This window comes from Notechis scutatus, chromosome Z, assembly GCF_049901735.1.
Source record: "Notechis scutatus isolate UNSWTSFEM ecotype Mainland chromosome Z, rNotScu1.2, whole genome shotgun sequence".
In the NCBI taxonomy this organism is placed as follows: Eukaryota; Metazoa; Chordata; class Lepidosauria; order Squamata; family Elapidae; genus Notechis; species Notechis scutatus.
The window spans coordinates 128834795-128861035 of NC_142025.1; the positions used below are offsets into that span (position 1 = coordinate 128834795).

General features: G+C 36.9%; 1 pseudogene; it reads left to right on the forward strand.

Moving 5' to 3' along the window:
* The window catches only part of LOC113428117 (vomeronasal type-2 receptor 26-like), a 31908-nt pseudogene extending 7857 nt beyond the window's left edge, over nucleotides 1-24051 (forward strand).
* The last annotated feature ends 2190 nt before the right edge of the window (nucleotides 24052-26241 follow it).

Genomic DNA, 26241 nt, shown 5'->3' on the forward strand with positions numbered 1-26241 from the left:
CATAGTGTAACAATTAATATGAGACAGTCAAAAGTGATTAACTGAACATATCCATGAATACCAACTAACAGATAATGAAAACTCCATAATTTCAAGACAGCATGGAATGATTTAATCATAGTTTCAGCTGGGAAACTGTGAGGATTGTGGAGATCTAACAGGCCCAAAACACATAGAAGGTCACAACATCTAGTACCAGTGTTGTGGTGGCATATTGTTAGAATGGGGTATTACTGTCTTGTAAAGGTAATGATTTAATAGCTAACCAGCTGTTGTAAGGGTTGCTGCAAATGCTGATGCAATGAGAGAATGAGTCAGCAGGGTATTGCCATTTTAAGACCAAGGTTGGGTCAAAAGGTTATTGCCACTTTAAGAAGCTGTCTATATAAAGGGAGGCCATGAGAGGGCATATCTCTTTCTCCTTGTGTTTTATCTCTATTGTAGTTCTTCAGTGAGAGGAATGAAGACTGATTGCTTCACAGGTATTTGCCTACCATGTATGTTTGTACATAGCTACTTTGTATATAAACCAGGGTGGATTCAATTTTTAACACCAGTTCTTGGGCATGGCCTAATTTTGTGGGTGCTGGCTTGCTGATTGCGTACCCCTATTGAATGTGGCTTGCAGAAGTGGCTTGGTGGTCAGTGTGATTGGTTGAGCATGGCTTGGTGGTCACATTACTGGATGGGTCAAACGATAGAGTCACTTTAACAATGCTCTTGATGCGGGGTTGGACTAGATGACCTCTGAGGCCCCTTCCAGTTCTGGATTGTTGTGTTGCTTCAAAGCATCCTCTGAAGCTGCATCTAGAGCCAGGATTTGTGGTCCTTCCTTCTTTTTTTCTTTCCCTCCTTCCTTCCTCCCTCTATCCATCTGTCCATCCATTCATATCTCATTCAAATTTTTCCTTCCTCTTTCTCCTTCCCTCCTTCCTCCCTTTCTTTCATTCTCCTATTCTCCTCCTTTCTTTTTCTTCCCCCTTTATAATAAAAAGAAAGAAAGAAAGAAAGAAAGAAAGAAAGAAAGAAAGAAAGAAAGAAAGAAAGAAAAGAAAGAAAGAAAGAAAGAAAATATAGTTGAAAGAAAGAAAGAAGCTACCATGCAACTTATGCTATTCATAGTATATTTCAGATGGAACCTCTTTCTACTTAAACCAGGGGTCCCCAACCTAGGCAACTTTAAGACTTGTGGACTTCAACTATGCTGGCTGGAGGGGTCTTGGAGTTGAAGTCTCAGGTCTAATGCTGCTAAGTGTGAAGATCTCTGACTTAAACTCTTAGTACAACACCCTGATACGGGAAGCTATTAAACATCCTTCGATTAATCTTGAAACCCTTTGCATACTTCTGTATTTAAACAAAAAGAATGTTATTTTAACATATATGGCTTCAATTCTAAAGCTACTTTTAGTTGACCAAGTAAAGAAAAGGAGATTGGAAACAAACCAAAGCTTAACCTTCTCATTCTTTTCTAACTTTTTCTAAATGGGGGTGCGGCAGAAGGAGTCTTTCTAGGCCATTTTATTACCAAGAATTTACCACCATCTTCAAATTAAAGAGTTGCCTTCAATATCAGTAAACCACAAGTTTTCAAACCGCTCGAATACTAACACAGCACATAATTTTGTATGTTAAACATCAAACCACAAAAAGAGAAGAAGGAAAATATTTGTGAGAAATATTTACTGTGTTTTAGTTTGTCGTCTTAAAAGGCCATTGGACGGTATAAAGGTTGTGACAGCAATAGAAGGAATGAAGCAGCAGCTAGGCAAACTGCCCGAATAGTCTAAATTATGCTTTGGAAATTGTGTAATGTATGCTCTGAAATTGAGCAAATGAATGCTACCCTAGTAGGTAAGCTGTTCTTTACAAAACCCACTTGAACTTACCACACTACACCTAAAACGGGGCCTAGTGTTTCCCGGAGCCTCCTAGGAGCAAAAGCAGGGTATGTGTGGGTGGCGCTTTTGGCCTAGCAAGCCCTTGTTTCCTTAGTAACAAAACTGGGTGAGGGGAGCATTTTGGCCCAGCAAGCCCCCTGAGCTTCTTGGGAGCAAAATGGGTAGGGGCAGGGCTGACTTCCATGTTCCCATTTTTTGCTCCCAGGAGACTACCCCACACTTACCTGGCAGCCAGATGTGGGACCTGCGGGTGGGGTAGGAAGGGCTGGTCTTCAAACTACTGGTTCGTGGAATTGACAAGATTAACATCCAGTTCTTGAAAACTGGCCTGAACCGGTAGAATCCCACCCTGATATAAACCATCAGTTAAAAGACAAAGCTTCTGTTTGCTGTGTTTTGCCCCTGGGTTGTCTCACAATAGTAGTTAACTGCAAAACACTCTGTCAAGTCTAACTCGCTGCTCATTCCAGGAGTTCGATTCTGACCGCCCAAAGTTGATTCAGCCTTCCATCCTTTCAAGATCTAAAATGGAGCAACAAGATTGTTGGGGCATTATGCTGACTGTAAGCTGCCCAGAATGGGCTGTAAAGAACTAGGAAAGGGTCAGAGCACTCTGCCCTGTAGATCCTAATGGACAAAGTGCCCATGCAGGGATGCTTCATTACGGGAGGATGTCCCGGGATGCACGGATGCACCCTATTGTACCACAGTGAAGCACGTGGCTTCTGCCTCAGGGTGACACTCTCCCCTGAGGGAGTGCCCACCACCCATCCACTCACTCATGGCCTGGCCTGGAAGTGGCATGTCTCCCTACCACAGGCTCAATGTGGAACCTAAGGAAAACCTGCACCTGAGGCAGAGGGGAGGGTGAGAGAGGGCATGCTCGAGTCCCCATAGAAGCCGAGCTGGACCTAAAAGATGCTGAGCCTCACCATGTGTCGCCCCCAGAGGTGATCCTTTATTGAGGACAGGATTCGAGCAGATCCACTTTCCACCATTGGCCTCCTCATTTTGTGGCCAGGCTGCAGGAGCAGAGGAAAGCAAACCCCACGACTGAAAAGGCTGATGGCAGGAGGGAGACTGTTTAAATTCACTTAATTTGGCCAGCATGCAGGCTGCCTTAGGGAGGACATTACCTGCCCTCCTCAGCTGGGCAGTGGATGAGCAGGCAGCCTTGGGGGACAGCACCATTGGGGCAGAGGCTGCTGCTCCATTGCAGTTTGATGAGGTGCAGCATGTAGCCCCCAGGGGGCATCTGCCCACTTCTGCTCTAGAAGCATCGGCCACCACATGGAAAGTACACATCTAATATATAAGGCATGGGTAGTCATGTGCTGGCCCTTGTTGGGATCTGAAGGCAAAGTGTTAACAGCGGAGTAATATGGAAACTTTGAGGCACTTGAGGCCTTGGGACAGATCAGGTCATCAAAAACTTTGCTCCCAGGGAAAGGGGTCTGCTCATGGATGGTCATAAGTCCAAACCAGGCACTTTCTGTTAGGCCTTCTGTCTCTCTAGGGGGGCAACCAGGGAGGAGAAAGTGTGGGGCTGGAAGACTGCCTGGCAGTCTTTTGCAGCCAACCTGGGATGTCTGAGAACCCGCAGTACAGTCAGTCCTTCTGCCTGGGGCACAAGGAATGCGAAGACATCCCATGTTTCTAAAGGCATTCCAAGACAAGGGAATCTGAAGCTAGTGTAAGTGTGTGTGTGTGTGTGTGTGTGTGAGAGAGAGAGAGAGAGAGAGAGAGGGAGAGGAGAGGGTGAGGGAGAGGGGAGAGGAGGGAGGAAGGGAGAGGGTGCATTTGGAGAAATGTCAAGATAAATGCTAAAAGGGCAATCATATTGGGATTTAAATAATAAAGTGGAAACTGAGTGTCAGGGGCTATGGAGGCATGGAAGATTTTCTCCCAACCGCAGATTTCTAAAAGAATCTATCAAATGAATGTCTAGAGGTAGCTCTTTAACACATTAGTCCTAGAGGGGAGCAAAGAAGAATAGGGTCCCAATAAGGGTCTTAGCATATTTTAGCTCAGGAATAACAGAATAAAGTTGAAGGGACTTGGAGGTCTCTCTAGTCCAACCTCCTCAGGGCAGGAAAACTGAGGATGTCAAAATCTGAGTGGAGGGCCCAGACCTCACCTAGTCCCATTGAGGTCTGATGTGAGCTGAGTTTCATCCCTTGCTTGTTTGCCTTCTGCTGCTTTGAAAAATACATCCCCCACTTTTTGTGACCTACTTATAATACTCCTTGGACCACCACCCAGCCATGCTTGAGCAGCTGAGGTGGGAAAGGCTGCTCACCAGCTGGGAGGTAAGGTGAGGCCCCATGACTGGGTATGGCAAGGAGCTGGGCGACTGACCACCCAATCACATGACCACCCAGCCATGCCTACCAGCTGCTCACTAGGGCAGAGAACCAGTTGTTAAATTATTTGAATCCCAGCACTGAATGACACTAATACTTAGACTTATATACCATTTCACAGTGATTTACAAAACTCTTTGAGCAGTTTACAATGTCAGCATATTGTCCCAACAATCTAGGTCCTCATTTTACTGAACTCAGAAGGATGGAACACTGAGTTAACTTTGAACCGGTCAGGATCAAACTCCTGGAACTGCACTCTAACCACTACACCACCATGACTCCTAGTATAATTTAATTTGATTTACTCTGTTGTTTAATTCATCATAACTGAAATTTCCATTTAAATTCAGCTGATTTCTCAGTTGGAAAACCAATTATAGATACTTGAGAAGAAAACTTTTTAAATTTTTCATGTAGTTATTTCTATCCCCTGGCCACTGTTATTTTTCTCCTTAATTCCAAGTTACAGTTCTCAGTGTATCTCAAATTGGGACATGCCTAAATCTCTACAATCATTATCAATTATGTGTTCTTATTTTCTCCTCTCTAAGGAGTTATGGAAACTATTAAAAGTAATATAGTTAAACAGCAAAAAGGTATAATATTCTTCTTTCTCCAAGGGTACTGATGGAGGACAAAATCCTTTCATTCTGATTTTTAAACCATTTACACCTCTGATTTTAAAGTAGTCTCATGGAATAATGTATGTTAGGCTGTTCTATTCCAAATGCCTAATTCTCATTGAGTAAACAGGAGGCCGAGAGATAAATTGATCTGCAAGATGATATTTTTCTTTGCATCTGTAACAATATTGTCTTCCTATATAGAAGCTGAAGCAGCTCTTGGTAGATGTTCTGTAGGAGACCAACCTCTTATTAAGCACAAGCGTTATCATTCAGAAGATTTGGTCATTGCTGGCATTTGTTTACTAATTTACATGATGTCTGACAAATTAACATTCACAAGAAATCCATCAAATGAACTAGTTGATGACTTCCTGTATGTAATTAGTTTTAAGCAATGCTATACAGAAATAGTTAAAATCTGTGTCATGTTTGAATTACAGTGAGAGATGAATTGCAGATTGCCTATGTTGCACTATTATTTTTTTCTTTTAATAATATTATGTTAATTATCATGTGGTTCCTCATATGCAAAGTAAAGTTGTATATATTTCTGTTTCAATAGCTTCCAACAGCCTCCTTGATAACTTTTAGGTAAATATTAGTTTCATTTTAGTTTGTTTCTTTTTCAGGTTGTATTAATCAGGAAAACTATGAGGAAATAACAGTGATCATTTATAGAAAGTGTATGGGACTGCAATTAGTCCTACATTCAGATATTGTATCAAATTATCTCATAAACTTGGTGTTTGAAAGTACAGTACTATGAGAATTGAATTTCCTTTTTAAATACCTGAGAAACATATTTAAAAGGAAGAAGAACAAGAAAGAGAAGTTGGAAATGGTGGAATAGAATATTAGAATAGAAGGTAGTAATAAATCAGGATCCCTAAATTAAAGAAGCGCCCTTTAGTAATTATTCAATTATTTAAAGTAATTATTTATGATTATTTCATTTTGTATTCAGTCCACTGAATGTATCATCACTATTTATGGCCATCTCCAATGGATAAAAAGTGAAGTGTTATAGCTTAACTTCCAGGGAGAATTTTTTAATATGTTGTGATAAAACTTTGCTCTATAATTTTGAGGCTATTGCATTAAACACTCAAAGACATGCCTTGCTTGATGTTAATATACTCCCTCCTTTCAGTGCTTGTGGGCTGTAAAATCATGAGTGATATAAAATTAGAAAAAACATAAATTAGGATGCAGCTAAATTGGGAAACAGATATTCTAATACTCATTTCAGGTTGTATATGCAAAACTACCAGCACATCTTGGCTTTGGAATTTGCAATCAAAGAAATCAATGAGAATTCCAGGATCTTGCCTAACATCACCCTTGGTATCCATATCTCCAATAGCTATGTCCTAGCAAGATGGATCTATCTTGCTACCTTGGAGCTCCTCTCTACCAAGGGAAGGTTCATACCAAACTACAAGTGTGATTTCAAAGACAATGTAATAACTGTGATTGCAGGACATAATGCTTACATTGGTCAGTTTATGTCAAATATTCTGAGCATTTACAAGATCCCACAGGTAAGAGCTATCTCAGAAAGAAAGGAGTCAAGATCTTTCAACAACCCGTTTATTTGAACAATTGTGGCTAGTATACAGTGATATATGAAATTGAAATAAAAACCATGAAATAAGCTCACCTCGGACTTTGCTCCATCTCTGTTGAGTGAAATGTAGATATAGACCAAATGCAAGACACAGGTATTCCTTTCTTAATGTGAGTACATATGAATATAAAATGGAGGAAATCCACACTTTCTCATTTAATTTAATTTCATGGAAGATTATATTTATTTATTCACTAAAATATGATTCTGGGGGCTGTGATCTCGCATGACTTCAGACACCCATTTTCTGCAAAAGTAGATGGGTGCATGAAGTCATGTTAGATAATTCATTCCTACAAATCCTCAAGTTTATGAATAGAATTAGCAGAGTCCATTATATTCGTACCTTGAGAATTACTTGTTATTAAGTAAAATATAAGAGTATTGTTGATATTGGATAACAACAGAAGAATTGTAATTAAAGTATATTGATCCCGCTTTTTATTAAAATATTTCTGATAATATGATTGATTTATTTTTTATTCCAAAGTTTCATATAGATAAGGAATGTGTTCCTTAAAAACAAATAAATATTTGGATCTGAAAAGAAATGCTCCAGTTTCTTTCTTTTTTCTTAGCTCCTATATGGTTCTGCTATGGAGACAGATGACAACATACAAGCTGCTTGCTTCCATCAATTATTTCCAGATGAAGATCTTCAAATTATTGGGATCATCCAATTGTTGCTTCACTTTGACTGGAAATGGATTGGACTCATTAGCCAAAACCCTGAAAGAGGAAAGAGTTTTATACAGAATAGGCTTGATATGTTTTCTCAAAAAGGCATCTGTTTTGACTTCATAGAAGAAATGCCAAGGGAAACTGTTACCAATGACATTGAGGTTCAACTTAATGGGTATTTTATGATATTCCGGGTCATTATGAGAGGTTCTGCAAATGTTGTGATCATATATTGTGAAAATGAGGACATTACTGTTTTTAGAATGTTGCCATTTATTTCAGAATCTGTTGACATGCCAGTGAAGAGAAAAGATAAAGTTTGGATAATGCCAGCACAGATGGAATTCACATCAATCCCCTTTCAAAGAACCAGAGGCATGGACTTCATCCACGGGGCACTATCGTTGGCAGTTTCCTCGAAGGAAATGTTAGGGTTTCAGAAATTTATTCAGATGAGGAAGCCTTCTTCTTCTGAAGAAGATAGTTTGACCAGGCTGTTTTGGGAACATGCGTTTGAATGCTCTTTTCCAAACGCTGGGTTAGATGAGGACAGTGACAATGAATGCACTGGTGAGGAGACATTGGAGACCCTTCCCAAGCCTTTGTTTAGAAGTAGCATAAGTGGACAAAGTTATAGCATTTACAATGCTGTCTATGCAGTGGCCCATGCACTGCAAGCCATGCTTTCATCTAAGAGCAGAAAAAGAGGACATTCTTGGGAACTCAAGACTCTAAATCAACAATCATGGCAGGTAAAAATGAAATGAATGTAAATATCACTTTATATAAGTGCCAGTCATATAAATGTTTCTAAAAAAAATTTTTAGAATTGTATAGTTAATAGGATCAAAGTGATATGTCAGATCTTTAAAGAGGGTAAATTTTGCTCTAATAATTCAGGGTAACATTAAAATGGTGTGCAACTATGCTGAAGAGGCAATATCAAATGTTTATTTAAGAGAAAAATCAATTTTAGGAGGAAGACGAAGCTGACATCAGAGTGTGGTTCTGTAGAACAAAATATGTTTCCAGATGAATGGGACTGTTTAATAGACAAACTGAAACATAACTAATATGTCCTGGTATTTCGCAGTGGATTGTGGTGGTTTTATCAGAGCATTCTCCTGGCAATCCCTGAATCTTATGATGTAAATGTATCTTCTTAGCTATAAAACCACTGTATCCCGAGATCTATTATGTTTTTGTTATGAATATGTATGCAAGGATCACTTTGCCCTCCTTTTTGAAATATATAAATATGAGTGCATCCTTTGGTCTGCAGGAATTATTCCCCCCTCCCCACCACAGTTTAGGTACTGAATTCCTCCATTATACAAGGCTAAAAATAAATACTGCAATGATCCTTGATTATTTGCTTTGGGTTCTGTATTTTAATTCCATGAAGATTAGGAGGAGGAGATTATGAGATGTGAGAAAGAAAGAAAGAAAGAAAGAAAGAAAGAAAGAAAGAAAGAAAGAAAGAAAGAAAGAAAGAAAGAAAGAAAGAAGGAAGGAAGGAAGGAAGGAAGGAAGGAAGGAAGGAAGGAAGGAAGGAAGGAAGGAAGGAAGGAAGGAAGGAAGGAAAGAAGGAGGAGGGAGGGAGGAAGGGAAATCATTTAACAGTGAAGAAAGGCAAATCACAGCAAAAGGGATGAAAATTGTTTGTTTCTCATAGATAAGACACCAATGTCATTTTTAACATACTACAGTTCTGAAGCAATAGGATCTAAACAAGATTTCAGAAAGGGTTAGGTCAGCACTTTTCATAAAATATTATCAGCTGATTGATAATATTGCTTCTTACATAATGAGAATGCTAGAGGAGTTATAAAAAATAATGTAGAGCAGTGAAGAGATTCCATTTGGAAATGATGCATAACTTAGTAGAAAGAAATGGTAATCTATTCCTGCAAAAGAGGGGATGTGAAAAATGAATGAAAAAAGAGAAAGTCTAGTAGACTTTCAAGTTTCTGTTATTATATCTTATAGCATATATATATATATATATATATATATATATATATATATATATATATATATATATATATATATATATATATATATATATATGTGTGTGTTTTCTGAGGTTTTCGCAGGTATTTGTATGTGGATCTTTGGTTATTCGAACACTATACAGAAGCCTGATGATTGCAGATGAGATTCAGCTGAAATGTTGCTACAACTTTAAAAGCACAACTATAATGATGTGGGAAAATACCCAAACAAAGCTGAACACCATACATACATACATATACATATACATATACATACACATACATACATACATACATACGTGTGTGTGTGTGTGTGTGTGTGTGTGTGGAACTTTGGTTATTCAGGTTTTCTCCTGCGTAAAATTGGAAGTAACTTGTCGATGTTTCGACGAAGTTTCATTCATCATCTTCAGGCTTGTGTCTTCGGCTTCGTGCTTCTCAGAGCAATGTGAGCTTGCAGCTGCTTCTTTCTTTTAACTGCTAATGGGGGTGTGACTTGATTGGGTGGGGGCTTGGCTGTGTTCTGATTGGGTGGGGGTATGTTCTCATTGGTTGGGGTTTGGCTGTGTTCTGATTGGTTGGGGCTTTGGCTGTGTTCTGATTGGCTGGGGGTGTGTTCTGTTCAGGTGGGGGCTTGGTTGTGCTCAGGTTAGTCTTAGTTGCCAGGGGATTTGAGCTGGTGAGATGTGGTCCTGTTGTTTGGCTTCGTGTTCGTGGTCATGCCACATTTTCATGGTGGGCGTCCGTTCACTTCATGTATGGGTCGGAGGGGTTTGAAGCAGGTAGTGATGCAGCTGTGGTACGGCTTCTGGTCTGTGGTTGTGTCTCATCATTTGTGTGAGTGTGAGTCTGCTTTCTAGATGGAAGTGTGGTGGTAACATCTTGTGTGGGTCTGGTGTCATTCTTCATGTTAGGTACTCGTTTGTTAAGGAGGGCGGGTTTCCAAATGGCTGGTAGGTGGGAGGGATCATCTCATTTATTTATGGGCATTTTTCTATCTCTTTGGCTTCTCTGATTATTCTGTTGTTGAAGTGTTCAGTTTTGGCGATAGTTCTGGTATTTTTAAAGTCAATCTCATGTCCTGTGGCTTTGAGGTGTTGGACAAGGGAAGAGGTCGGTTCTTCTTTTTTGATTGAGTTCTTGTGTTCTTCAATGCGTGCCCTTATTCTTCTGTTGGTTTGTCCGATGTATGTGGTCGGTCAGGCGGTGCATGGGATTTCGTTTATTCCTTGGTTTTCTAACTCGATTCTGTCTTTAGGGTTTCTTAGGATGATGGATATTTTTCTGTTTGTGCAAAATGCTGATTAATGTTGTGTTTTTGGAGGATCTTGCTGATTTTGTCTGTAGTGCCTTTTATATATGGGAGGAGGGCTTTGCCGTTCTCTTGTTCTCTGTCTTGGATTTTGGTTGGGGTTTCTTTTTGGATTAGGTGGGTAATCTTCTTTCTTTGGAATCCATTGGCTGTTAGTACGTTAGTGAGAGTGTGTAGTTCAGTTTTTAGGTGTTGTTCATCGGCTAAGCATTTTGTTCTGGAGAAGAATGTCTTGGCTACGGAATTGATCTGTGCTGGGTGGTGGTGTGAGAGTGCCTATAGATAGCGGTTTGTATGTGTTTTCTTAGGGTAGATGGTGTGTCCTAGGGAGCCATTGGATTTTTTGTATACTAAGCCATCTAGGAAGGGAAGTTGATTGTTAGCTTCTGTTTCCATTGTGACATGAAGATGTGGCTCGACCACGAACACGAAGCCAAACAACAGGACCACATCTCACCAGCTCAAATCCCCTGGCAACTAAGACTAACCTGAGCACAACCAAGCCCCCACCTGAACAGAACACCCCCCCAGCCAATCAGCAGTTAAATTAGCAGTTAAAAGGAAGAAGCAGCTGCAAGCTCATATTACTCTGAGAAGCACAAAGCTGAAGACACAAGCCTGAAGATGATGAATGAGACTTCATCAAAACGTCACCAAGTTACTTTCAATTTTACGCAGGAGAAAACCCGACACACATACATACATACATACATACATACACATACACATACACATGTGTGTGTGTGTGTGTGTGTGTGTGTGTGTGTATACATTTTGGCAGAATCTCATCTGCCATCATCAGGCTTCTGTATAGTGTTCGTCTGTGCCGAAAGGTTGCTACAACTTTAAAAGCACAACTATAATAATGTGGGAAAATACCCGAACAAAGCTGAATACCATACATATAAATACCCGTGAAAACTTAAGAAAACAAATATACATACTACAAATAATGTTTGCTGATTAATCTGCCTCAAAAAGGTAATATGTAGCTTATGAAAGTTCCTTCATTGATACTTGCTCATTATTTGCAGTTCTTAAAATTTGCTTTCAATTTTTCCCATGTAGTTCCATTGGTATCTGACAGCTGTTTCATTTAACAACAGTGTGGGAGAAATGATTTTCTTTGATGAAAAAGGCAAATTAGCAACTGGCTTTGATATTATTAACTGGGTCACTTTCTCCAACCAATCATTCCATCAAATCAAAATTGGAAACATAGCTCCAGGGACTCTCCCCAAGAACTTCTAACTATTTCTGCAAAGGAGGCAATCTGGCCCATCATGTTTAATCAGGTAGCTTTTGCACCGATATCAAGTCACAGGAAATAATTTCTATTGTTTCTGTTATTTTTACTTACTGCTTCAATATTCAGACAGTTTCTTACAGGCACATACTTCCAGTTTTGACATGGCCGCATGAGGGCCTTCAGTTTGAGGCTCTGAGGCATGAAGACAACACCACAGCCCACCACAGAGAATGCAGATGAAGCAGTTCAAATTCCTCCAGATCAAGGAGGAACTACCAACTTCCTGGACAGCTGCTCCTTGCAGTTGAACTTTGGACAGTTGAACTTTGGACAATCCAGCACTGTTGAAACTCTGAGTATTCCAGATCCAGATGAAGATATTCATGAAGTGGTAGTTCGGGTTCTGCAGATTTACTAAATGGGTGAATGGATAGCAAATGAAGAAATAGATAAAATATGTTGAATCAATACTAGAGGTGATATTCAGCCTGTTTGGACCGGTTCTGGTATAGCGGTAGTGGAAATTTTGAGTAGTTCAGAGAAAGAGCAAATACCACCATTAGCTGGCCCTGCCCACTGGCCCCCGCCATTTGCTCTCCTATATTCCTTTGTTTTTTTATCTCAGCTGATTTGTGTGGCAGAGCAGACTGCCATGCCTTAGCTGAGCTAAAAAACAGCTCAGCTCACCAGCGCTGACACAGAGGCCAATTTTCAACTGATGGGCACACACACGAAGGGTGCTCTCTTAGAACCAGTAGGGGAGGAAGGCGGAGCTTCGTCGCAAGTGATACAGCTGCAATCCGGGCCCGAGATCGCAGCTGATATCTTTGCCCTGGTCGGTCCCAACGGACCTAAACCGTCCCGTAGAGACGGTGACAGTAAGGGGCGCGTTCTGTAGATCCCAGGGACATCGCAAGTCCCTGGTTGATCCAGAAGAAGCCCTTTTACCATCGGGCGGAGAGGCAGCCATTAAGCTGGTGAAGTTGGGACAGCTCCGGAAGGACGAGATAGAAAGAGAAGTGTATCGGCTGGTGAGGATCTTTTTTTTTTTTTTTTACTTGGGACTTAAGGAAACCCTAAAATGAGAAGAAATCTGTAAAATTCTTGACAAAATTTGACTTAGCAGAAAGCATGAAAGAAGAGATTTTTCTTTAAGAATGTCAAAGTGAGGCTTGGCTTTTTATTTTACTTTTTTTTTTCTCTTCATTGAACTTCTATTGCGATCTAGTTAATCAGACTGGTTTTTCTTTTATATTTACTTGCGCTCTTTTCTCCTTTTGACTGTTTATATTATATAAAATAGAGGCCCCCTTTAGTATCTTTTTCAAAGAAAACAAATATACATATACATACATATATACCATATACATATATATACATATACATATATATATATATATATATATATATATATATATATATATATATATATATATATATATATATATATTTATATTTATATATATATTTTTATATATATATATATTTTTATATATATATATATATATATATATATATATATATATATATATATATATATATATATATATATATATATATATATATATATATATACTTTTTTTTTTTTAAGGCTTTTTAGGGGGAAAGAAGGGGGAGTGGTTTTAAGAAATTTTGCAACACTGCCAACTAGAGGCTTGAAAATATTTTATTTGAAGTTGAGACCTGGGAAAAAAATTCTTCTCAAGGCTACTGGAAGCGCTAAGATAGAGGGAAGAGCACTGGAGGATGTTTATACAGTGCTCTTTGGGAATTCTATTATCAATTGAATATTTGAAGCTTGGCCTTGAAATTTGTGGAGAAGCCAAATAAGAGCCTTGGATAAATAAAAGGCAGTGTGTGCTTTTTTTTTATTTATTAACTGGTTTATCCCTCCCCTCCAACCTCACAGTATTTTGTAATATTGGTATACTTATTTTTTATTTTACCTCATTTTTATTTTTTTTAAAGGGGAAGCCTCAGAATATTTGTTTCTCATTTTTATTTTTATTTTATTTGGATATTTGCCTCTTTATCTCTACTTTTGACTTATTTTTATGGCTATTTTCCATTTTTTGAGGTCTTTTAATTGGATTAAGGTGGGAAGAACCTGAAGAACTCCTTTTTTTTCTTTTTCTTTGCTTATTATTTTTTAATATTGTTGGGTTTTATTTTGTCTTTTTTTCTCTTTATTTTTAATTTTTACTTTTGAATTATAATTGAGTATTTCACAACTGGATTAAGGTCTTGAAGAACCTGAAGAATTTCTCTTTTCTAATTTTGGGCTTTTTACTTCTTACTGGTTTTTTTTTTTTTTTTTTTTTTGGTGTTTTCCTTTTTCCTAATTGGATTACAATTGGTTACCTTATTAATTGGATTAAAAGAGCCGGAAGACTCTGAGCTATGGAATGAGTAAGAAAATTTTACCTTTGGGCATTTCAACTTCTGCTCCTGTCTCCCCATCAACTGGAGGACGACTTTCAATAATGGCGAAGCAAGATAAAGCACAAGTGGATTTAATGACGGTTATGCAAGGAATACAAGAACTAAAAATGTGTATGGAACAAAGAATGGAGAGTATTGACCAAAGAATTGGGAAGATTGATGAAAAATTTGAAAATGTTCAACAAATGATGGTGAAACATGATGAGAGAATCCAAAAAATAGAAGAGAAAGACAAGCAAAGAGATGACACCGTTGGAAATATTGATAGCAGATTAACAATGGTTGAACAAGAAAAAAGTGGGATGTTGAAGTGGGAGATGGACAGGTCAGAATTTTACCTTAGATTTCAAAATATTGAGGAAGAAAAAGGACAAAATTTGGCTGCAGTAATGATTGAAATCTTGGCTGGAGCCTTGGAAATAACAGAGGAAAAGATGATGGATGGAGTAGATGAGGTATATCGAGTCTTCACAAGATATGCAATGAGGAACCAATTACCAAGAGAAGTTCATGTCAGATTCACCAAAAAAAACTATTAAAACCCAAATATTACAAGTGGCAAGAGAGAAGGTGTTGAAATACAAAGACAAAGAGATTGTGGTCTTAAAACAAGTACCTAGAAAAGTGAGAGAGATTAGAAGAGAATATCGATTTTTGACCAAAATACTATTGAAAAAAGAGGTGAACTATAGATGGCTGATTCCAGAAGGATTAATGTTTACATGGCAAGAACGGAGACATAGAATTGATTCAATTGAGAAAGCAGAAATATTCTACAAGGAATTTTTCGAAGGAAGAGAAGTGGAGATAGAAAAAGAGAACATTTTAACTGAATTTGAAGAGGACCAAATGGGAATGGGAAAAGAAGAAGGCGCAATAGGTGGACAAGTGGAGACCAAAGAACAACGTGAAGTAAGATCCACGAGAGCTGTTAGACCTAAATATAAAGCATAACCATGGAGGAAAAAAAACTGATTTCCATGAATATAAATGGACTGAATTCAGCTACCAAAAGAAGAAAAACTTTTCACAAATTAGAGAAGCTAAAATTTGATATAATTTGCCTACAAGAAGTACACATTAAAAAACAACACGAACAATTACTGGCACGATCAAACTTAGGGAAAATATTTACTTCTCTGACTCACTGTAAGAAAAGAGGAGTGGTTTTGTACATTAAAGAAACTATTCCAGCAAAACTGATTTATACTGATGAAGACGGAAGAGTATTAATGGTTGAAATAGTGGATAATAATACAAAAACACTCTTGGTTGCAATTTATGCCCCGAATGATAAACAAGAAGAATTCTATAAAAAATTACACGTGAAAATAATTGAACTGGACTATGCTAATATACTTATGATGGGAGATTTCAATGGAATTGTAGACAATAAACTGGACTATACAGCAAAGCAACACGACAAAATAGGAAGACTCTCCCTAAATCCTTTTTTAAAATGACAGATGAATTAAACTTAAAAGATATATGGCGAGAAAGAAATGCTAAAATTCAACAATATACTTTTTTATTCCAATAGACATTTATCATGGTCCAGAATAGATATGATTTAGACGTCAACAGAATTATTATCCAATATTCAAGAAATAAATATTGAAACAAGTACATGGGCAGACCACAATCCAATGACAATTAAATGGAAAGGACAAAAAAGAAGATCTAGATGGACATTAAACAATACTATTCTAAAGGAAAAAAAAAACTTTACACAATGGATGGAAAAAGAGTTGGCCTTCTTCTTTAATGAAAACAAAAAAGAAGATACTTCAGTACAGAATGTTTGGGATACAATGAAGGCATATGCAAGAGGATTAATAATAGACTATACAAAGAAAAAGAACATTAGGAAGAGGCAAATGATTAAAGCTCAAGAAGATGACCATAAAAAACTGGAAAAAATTACAGAAAACGCCACAGAAAAAAGATATTAAACTTAAAATGGATATAATCAAACATAAAATGGATCAAGTAGAGAAAGAAGAACTGGCACAAAAAATTAGAAGTGCTAAACAGAACTATTTTGAAGATGAAAATAGGCCAGGTAGATAGTTAGCATATAAATTGAGAAAAGAGAAAGAATCAAGGAAAATATTACAGTTAATAGACGATCAAGGTCAAATTTGTTATGGTAATAAAGAGAAAAAGGCAATCATTCGAGACTTCTATGGACAATTATATAAACAGGAGGATCTTGATGAGGAAAAAATTAAACAGTATTTACAAAATGCTAACCTACCTAAGATACCTGATGAAACTGGGAAAATGTTAGAAAGTGCTATAACAATGATGGAATTAACCGAAGCACTTAACAGACAGAACAATGGAAAAGCACCAGGACCAGATGGCCTCACAGCAGAATTTTATAAAACATTACACATTGGAATGTTACGAGGCGCTCCCTGAAAAACAAATGACTTTGATATTCTTAGATGCCCAAAAGGCATTTGATAATGTGAATTGGAGATTTATGTTATTATTATTGGAACAGATGGGCTTTGCTAGAAAATTTATCCAAGCAATAGAAGCCATATATTATAAGCAAACGGCAAAAGTAATGATAGATGGAGAATTTACAGATTCTATTAATATTAAAAAAGGTACAAGACAAGGATGTCCATTATCTTTTTTGTTATTTATATTGACCTTGGAAGTGTTAAATAGAAATATTAGAGAGGATACAAACATAAAAGGAATGAAAGTTCAAAAGGAGGAATTTAAATTGCAAGCCTTTGCAGACGACTTGGTTTTTATTTTGGAAGATCCTCTAGAGACAGCTTTAAAACTATTGGAAAAGATAGAGATGTATGGTGAGATGGCTGGCTTGAAAATAAATAAAGACAAAACAAAGATTCTGACAAAGAACATGTTGTTAAGACAAAGAGAAGAGCTGGCAGACCTATTGAAAATTCAAGTTACGAACAAAGTTAAATATCTGGGGATATATTTGACATCAAGATGTACTACACTGAAAGAGAATAACTATATTAAACTTAAACAGCAGATAGCATCTGATCTGAAAAAATGGGAAAACCTACAATTGTCATTGATAGGTAGAATCTCCACAATTAAGATGAATATTTTACCCAGAATTTTATATTTGTTCCAAACAATACCAATTAGGTTAGGTAAGGATTACTTTGAAGAATTAAATAAAATTGTGTTGAAGTATATATGGCAAGGTAAGAAAGCGAGAATAAAATTAAAACTCTTACAGGATGCTAGAATTAGAGGAGGATTTGGCCTTCCTAATTGGGAGTTGTATTATCAAGCTGCAAACTTAATGTGGGCTAAAGAATGGATAATGTTAAGAAAGACTAGATTGTTGGCATTAGAAGGACATGATTTATTATTGGGTTGGCATGCTTTTTTATGGTATAAGGGAACTAAAACACAGGGTTACTTTAGAAGGCATTATATACGGGAATCGTTATGGTTGAATTGGGAGAAAATTAAGAAACAATGTTATTTGAAAATCCCAGTTTGGTTATCAACTATTGAAGCTTTTTCTTATCCTATAACCTATAAGAAGGAACAAACAGTTAGATATGGGGAATTACTAGATGAAAAGGGCGAACTTAAAACGATGCAAAATTTAGAAGAACAAGGCATAAAGATGAATTGCTTTTCATATGCACAAATACATTCAAGGTATCTTAGAGATTCTAAAATGGAAGGATTTTATGATAAACTGACTGATTTAGATAGGATTTTGACAGGTACTGATGAAAAAGTGATCAAAAAATTATATAATTATTTGTTGGAAATTAAATTAGAGGAAGAACAAGTTAAAGAAACAATGATTGCTTGGGGGAAGAATTTTGGATATGGGATTGATTTAGAGAAATGGCAAAAATTGTGGTCTCAAAATTACAAAATGACAATGTCAAGAATTGCAAGAATGTTCAAGAACAAATCTGAAAAATGCTGGAAATGTCATCAGATTCCTGGCTCATATTACCATATGTGGTGGACTTGTGAGGAGGCCAGGAAATACTGGACTAGAATTCGCATATGGTTGGAAAAAATGACAAAGAAACATATAGATTTGAAACCAGAGATTTTTTTATTGGGAATCTTACCTGATACATATAATAAAAACTTAAAATATTTGATTGTAAATGTATTAACAGCAGCTAGGATTGTATTTGCTAAAATTTGGAAGAGTGAGAAAATACCATTAGAGGAAGAAATTATTAAGAAAATACTGGAATGTGCTGAAATGAGTAGATTGACATTTGAAATTAGAGAACAAGAAGATAAACAATTTTATGAAGTTTGGGATCTTTTTTACCAATGGTTAGATAATACAATATAATAATAGAATATTTAGAAACCTAGGAAATAATGAATATACATTTTTTTTTGGTTTTGATAACATCTTTAGAATGTTTTATTAAGATAGACTTGGTATGATTTTACGATCTGTTATAAAATAAACTAACTAAATTATAGTTATCTCGCTTAAGTATGAATTAGTAAAATTATAGTCAAATGATTGTTTAATAATGATATTAGGATATATAATTGTTGATTGATAATATGAGTTATTATGTAACATAATTATTATGATGACTATGAAATGGATGCACAAAAAGGAGTGGTAAACCAACCGATACACTGTCTGTAAATTTATGAAGAATGATGATGTTTTTATGTTATGTTTTATGTTTTATGTGTTTTTTGTTCGTTGTTAAAATAAATAAAACGTTTATTTAAAAAAAAAAAAAAAAAAAGAACCGGTAGGAAAAAAATGTGGAATCCCATCATTGATCAATACATATTATGCTATGCTAAGAAAAGTTCTGAGATTTTATTTATTTATTTCACATGGTATAACAGGATATATACCATTAACCATTGTTTTTATTTTCAGTACTCATGTTGTTTCTTCTTGCTGAAAGATCCTTGTAAGATGTGGCAGCAGAATATGTAGATAATTTAGCTATGACAAAGTCATGTTGCTCAGATGTAGCATGAGGAGGCTAGTCTATACTGCATCCCAGTTCTGAGATATGTCATAGTGTACATTGCAAAGAAAATAAGAAACCAAATGTTGTCATTTTAAATCAGTCACCAATTAATACCATAATTAATAAGAGTTAATCAGGATGGTAGATATGTGGGGTAAAACTAAATGTTCTAAAAACCTTTCTGTTGGGAATGTAAGCTCCCAATGTCTGTAAAGATACATTTTATAAGCATGTGATGGATCAAATATTATGTTAATCACATCAGATCTGGTGTGTTAAGGTATGCTGTGGTGTTTTCACAGTTAGGTAAAACATCTGAGAAGATAAGTAAAACTACCCAAGGAGAACTACCAAAGTCTTTCTTTCATTTTATGGAAAACTTGTTATTTGAAAACAAAAAAAAAAACAACAAAAAAAAAAAGGAAATTCTAGAAAACATTTTTTACAAAGAAATTAATCATTTTCAAGCACAGATATGACATAGGATTTTAGAAATTTATCTATTGTGGCTAGCTGTGCCCCTAACTTTAAGGGTACAGATCTTACTAAGGTGGGAGGTATCATCCCTTTTATTCATGTTATGGGGGTGTTTCTCTATTTTGATGGCTTCCCTGATTATTCTCTTGTTGAAGTGTTCAGTATTGGAGATTAATTTGGTTCCCTCAAAATTAATTTCATGTCCTGTGGCTTTTAGGTGCTGGAAAAGGGAGGAAGTGTTTTCTTCTTTTCTGACTGCATTCTTGTGTTCTCCGATGCGTGCATTTATTTTCCTATTGGTTTGTCCAATGTATGTGGCTGGGCAATTGTTGCATGGTACACACACACACACACACACAGAGAGAGAGAGAGAGAGAGAGAGAGAGAGAGAGAGAGAGAGAGAGAGACTATATAAACAGGCAAAATGACAAAACTGCATCTCACTTATTTTTGCCATGTCGTATGGGGGGATTCACTGGAAAAAGCAATTTTATGGGGAAGAGTTAGTGGTAGAAGTAAATCAGGCCACCAAAAAACACCATAATCAAAGCTGACATCAACCAGAGTATAGAAAAACTCAAAGAAATAGTGCAAGATCAGAAGATGTAGAGAGACTTTGCCAATAGAATCAATAATTGGACAAGCCAGAATGACTCATCATCTTCATCATCATCATCAAACTGGCTAAAATGGATAAAGGGTCTTCAAATACTTGCTGGAAGTATAAAACTCAACTAAGAACTTTTTAACCACCTTTGATGTACTTGCAAAAAAGCTAAACAATTGATTGAAACTTTTAATTTAATTTAAAACATTGAAAATTAATATACAATTTAGATATGATATTTTCAATGTTGGGGTTTATGAACAAAGTATTCGAAAAATCACTTGATGCTTTTCTTCTGTACTTGGAAAAAATGGATTAGCTGTGGAAGGACCCTACAATACCTACAACAGCATGGTTAGTAAAGATGAAAGAACTGGCAATGGATAAATTAACAGCTTTTGTAAGAGAAAAAGTCACTGAAGAAATTAATCTACAAGTGGGAGTTGTTTTTGTCCTTTTTGCAGGGAAAGGAAAAAAAACATTAAATTATAACATAAGGATCAGGTGATTATTAAAACATTAATTTTGGAGGGAGGGAACAAAGGCTGTTATAATATAGTGTTAAAATTAGAGAAGATGTCGTAATATCCATTCTTTGCATATACTTTTTTTTCAATTAGCAAATATCTTTTTGCATCTCTTTCTTACTGTCATTTTCTTCTCTACTTTTTTTACCTGATTGTTGATTTTGCTTAGTTCTTGTGTTTTATAATATGTAAAAATTTATATGCCTAAAATGCTAGTGAAATCCCAACTATTTAGATGCATGAATTTCTAAATGTTAAAGGATAATTTTTCAATTTTCCTTCTTAATGCCCAATAGGCACAGCCTTTTTCTAAGTGCAATCCTCAATGCTTATCAGGTTGCAGCAAAATAAAAATAGAAGGGAAGCCATTTTGCTGCTATGATTGCCTTCCATGTCCAGAAGGGAAAATTTCAAACAAGACAGGTAAGAGATCTAAAGCACAGATTTCATTGCTATGTATTTTAAACAACCTCTTAGGCTTTCTTTTTATATATAAGCAGTAGTTTTCCATTACTTTAAAACTTTGTCCATAATACAGGAAATACATTTATTATCACTACTTAGGAATCCATTCAATCTATTTTATCATCATATCATTCTTTTACTCAGGGGTGGGATTCTACAGGTTCGCAACTATTCGCTAGAACCGGTTGTTAAAATTCTAAGCAGTTCGGAGAACCGGTTGTTAGAAGAAATTACTGGTCTAATTCTGTAAGGAAGGCAGGAAGGAAACATTCTGGTGCTGCTTACAGAAACTGCCTTTCCGTTAACTCTTTTTACATTCTTGGAAGGCCCAGACTTCCTGTTTCTGGAACTTCTCTGGAGTTTTTTTCCCCTCCTTTGTTGGTACTTTGCTTGTGTGGAGTGACCATTCAAAGTTATAAAGGCACAGAAAAAAGTGACTTATAATCATTTTTCACACTTCCGACTATTGCAGCATCCCCACAGTCACGAGAGGCCAGACGAGGAGATGCATGCCTCAATGTGATGTTGAGTTGGCCACGCCCAGCCAGTCACATTACCACCAAGCCACGCCCACTGACTAAGCCACACCCACAGAACCGGTTGTTAAAAAAAATTGAATCCCACCCCTGCTTTCACTCTAAGAAAGATAAATCAGACCATACCAATACATCTTTTCATCCTTGGTTTCTATGAAAGTAAAGAGATTACAAGACTAGGGTGAATGAAACCTACTGTCATTTTGGAAATTCTAGTTCATAATTTATGGATAGTATATTCTTGGAAGCACAGAGAAATTTAAACATTAATATCATCAGGGTTTCAATTGATGCCCTAATTAAAGTATGAGCAGGCCAGGAATGCTTTATGAGTTGACAAATATAGCTCAAGACTGTTGATATTACATGTTTACTGTAAGGAAAGTGAATTCTTTAATGCTCATTAGAAGGTATTAAGTAATGGTTTCTTAATCATAGAAAACAAACCAACAAATAAATAATGTGGACAAAAAAAATCCTAAATTAGTTATGTACTGTAGGTTTTAAAAAATATTATTTTAAATGGTGCGGTGTTGTTTCCTAGAATGGGTAGCAAAATGGTAGCAATAAGGAAAAGTTAAAAGTAATAGTTGATTTGCCTCAATTGTGTTCCTCTTCTTTATAGGACATAACTCTTTTTGGTCTTTCTTTCAGTTCCAGAATTCCCAAGTAGCATACAGAACAATGACATTTTCTACATTGAACCAATTAGAATTTATTTTTGCTTTTTGCTTTATACATCTTCATAACAGAATAACAGAGTTGAAGGAACCTTGGAGGTCTTCTAGTCTAACCCCTGCTCAGGCAGGAAGCCCTATACTATTTCAAACAAATGATTGTCCAATCTCTTCTTAAAGAGTTGGAGCATTCAAAACTTCTGGAGACAAGATGTTCCACTGATTAATTACTCTAACTGTCAGGAAATTTATTCTTAGTTCTACTGTAGGTTGCTTCTCTTCTTGATTAGTTTTCATTAATTGCTTCTTGACCTGCCTTCAGGTGCTTTGGAGAGTAGGTTGACTCCCTCTTCTTTGTGGCAACCTCTTAGATATTGGAACACTGTTATCATGTCACGCCTAGTCCTTCTTTTCCGTACACTAGACATACCCGATTCCAGCAACTGTTCTTTATATGTTTTAGCATTGAGTCCCCTAATAATCTTTGTTGCTCTTCTCTGCCTCTTTCTAGAGTCTCAACATCTTTTTTATCATACAAATGTTGACAACAGGCATATTAAATCTCCTTGATCACACTCTATCAGAACAAATTGAAAACACTTAGCTTAGAAAGTTTCATTCCCACTTGATCAAAACATTTATAAATTAGAGTGCTATAATTTCTTTTTCAGATGCAGATGACTGCTTCCTATGTTCAGAATATGAATATACAAACCAATTTCACAATCTTTGTATTCCAAAATGCATCATATTTTTGTCTTATGAAGAAACTCTGGGAGTTGGCCTGACAACTGTTGCTTTCTTTTTTTCTTTCATCTCGGCTTTGGTGCTGCATATATTCATTAAAAACAGAGACACTCCCATTGTCAAAGCCAACAATAGAAACCTCACCTATATTCTTCTCATTGCCCTCTTCCTCTCCTTCCTTTGCACTTTGCTTTTCATTGGGGAACCTGACCAAGTAAAGTGTCTTATGCGACAAACTACCTTTGGCATCATCTTTTCTGTAGCCCTTTCTTGTATATTGGGCAAAACAATCATAGTGGTTCTTGCTTTCATGACCACCAAGCCAGGCTCCAAAATGAGAAAATGGGTGGGGAAAAGGCTGGCCAATGTTATCATTCTTTCTTGCTCCCTAGTGCAAGTCACCATCAGTAGTATATGGCTGGCAATTTTTCCCCCATTCCCAGATTCAGACATGTATTCCATGGCTGAAGAAATTGTCCTAGAATGTAATGAAGGTTCGACCTTCATGTTTTATACTGCCCTTGGTTTTATGGGTTTCTTAACTGCTATCAGTTTCACAGTGGCTTTCCTTGCTAGGAAGCTACCTGATAGTTTCAATGAAGCTAAATTTATCACCTTCAGCATGTTGATCTTTTGCAGTGTTTGGATATCATTTGTTCCCACCTATCTGAGCACCAAGGGGAAGTACATGGTGGCTGTGGAGATCTTCTCCATTTTGGCTTCTGCCGCTGGTTTACTGGGCTGCATTTTTGTCCCCAAATGCTACATTATTGTTCTGAGGCCTGATCTGAATAGAAAGGAACAGTTGGTAAAGAAACAAAACTGACTCTTTAGATCCAGTATGCTATAAAGTCTCTAAATTGTGATAGAAATCTCAATTGTCTCCTTAAGGAATTGTTGTCCATCTTGTAGAACTGGTTGAAAACAAGTGTGCAGAAATAAAGTATGAAATGTAGTGCTTATAGAATGGTTCCTTAACACATCAAACTGGGTGCTTTTTGTGAGAAATAGACAAAATTAATGTAACTGCTTTAAGAATTATTTAAGTTTGTCATAGAAAAGAGAGACCCAAAGGAAAATCAGAAGGTAAAACCTAATGAAAAAATGAAGGTAGAGGAGAAGAAGAAATGTGAGGAATAAAATTTGAACCTTTTTGTACTACCATTTTGACATTTCCATAAAATTATCTGCTTATCAATGTAAATTTCATTAAATAAATAGCTAGCACAATTTAGTTACTTGCAAGAGTAAATAATACACAGCAACATCAAATCATGGGGATTTATTGTAGCTCCAAAGCATCCAAAGTAAACCAAAAGACCCAGCAGCCCCAGAATAGAAACAGGAATCATATCCAATATATACTGTAAGGCAGGGGTATCAAACTCGTGGCCAGATGCATCACATGCAAGCTACACTGACCCCAGCTTCACAAAGGGGGAAAACATTGAAAAATGTTACATGACAACAGCAGGACATGGTGAGTTTGACACCTGTAGTGTAAGGATTGTAACAGACCCTATGTAGGACAAAAGTCAGAAGACGAGTAGAGTGCATCCATGAACACCAGCTAGCAATCACCATCAGAAGACATGATGAAAATGCCTTAATTTCCATGCTAATTTCCATGTCAGAACACATGGAATGTGTTTCCGAGTTTCATTTGGGAAACTGAGAATCAGAGATGAAATGCAACTATAGGTAACAACAATTATATATATCATTGAGGTGACAACAATTATATATCATTCGAAAGAGACAATCAAAAATCCAAAAAAGAAACAAAAAGTCCAAAGCACCTCCTCACCAGCAATGAAAGATTAATGCTAGACCAACAATCAAATAAATAAGTCCAATCAAGAAACTAGTAATGCAGGCAAACAAGCTAACACTAACAACAGCCTAATCAAGGAACCACTAAGAACACTCTCAGTCACACTGAGAGGCGGGACCACTGAGAGGATTATTAAGTGCTGGATCAAGACTAAAATGGGCCTCCTCACCTATACATTAAGTTAACAGGACCACAAGGGTCTCCTCTCCCCATCACCTTGTGAGAGGCTCATTAAAAAAAGGAGGGCTGCCAGGGCAGTGAAGCAGATGGGGAAGTGGGGAGGGGTGAGGACGAAGTATGGAGAAGCTAAGTTGGAGTCAGCACAGCCCATAAATATATTTTACCTGACTAGGAGAAAAATGATTCACTCTAGTCTATACAAATGATAGAAAAGTGTCACTTCCCTCGCCCGCCTCCCTCTCCTCCTCCAGTTTATCCTCCTGCGTTTTAAAGCCACCTCTTGCCAGTTAGCATTTGGCATGGCTGGCATGCACAGATCCTCTGACTAAGCTAACAGTGGTGCCTCCTTCCTTTTGGGGTGAAGGATTTTGACAGGGTGAGTAGTGGAAATTCATTCTTCAAGAATTGGGGAAAAGGGGAGAAAGAGAGAGGAGGAGATAGTGATGGAGGAGGCAATCATTGCTGCTGCTGCTGCTGCTGCTGATGCTGCTGCTGATGCTGATGCACAGGAAGGACACACCTTCCTTCCTTCCTTGACGTTTGCCCTCCAAATGAGTTGATTTGATCCAGTTTTGGAGTGCTTTTCTGCAAGCCAACCACACCATACCCCCCACCACCTCCATCCGGGCATGTCACTGAAACACTGTCATGCTGTTTTTCTTTTTAAAAATTTGCTTTTGTAAATATTTTTTTAAATTCCCCTTTATGGACCCATTTTGTGCTCCATGGGCCCCAGAACAATGTACCAGCTGGACCCCCCTCTCCTCAGGCCTGCTGACAGGGCAAGCCACTATTATATACAATGAGAAAAAACTCTACTCCTTTGCAGCAATGATTATGTTATCTAGTAATGCAATGAAAACTCTGTAAAAAAAAAAAATCAAGCTCACAGAGCACTAAGATCTTGACAGTTCAACCCTTAGCTACAGACATTCTCTTTTATTGAAACAGCAAAGTTTGGGAAATATATATGTATGTATATTACATTTATTTATCTATCTA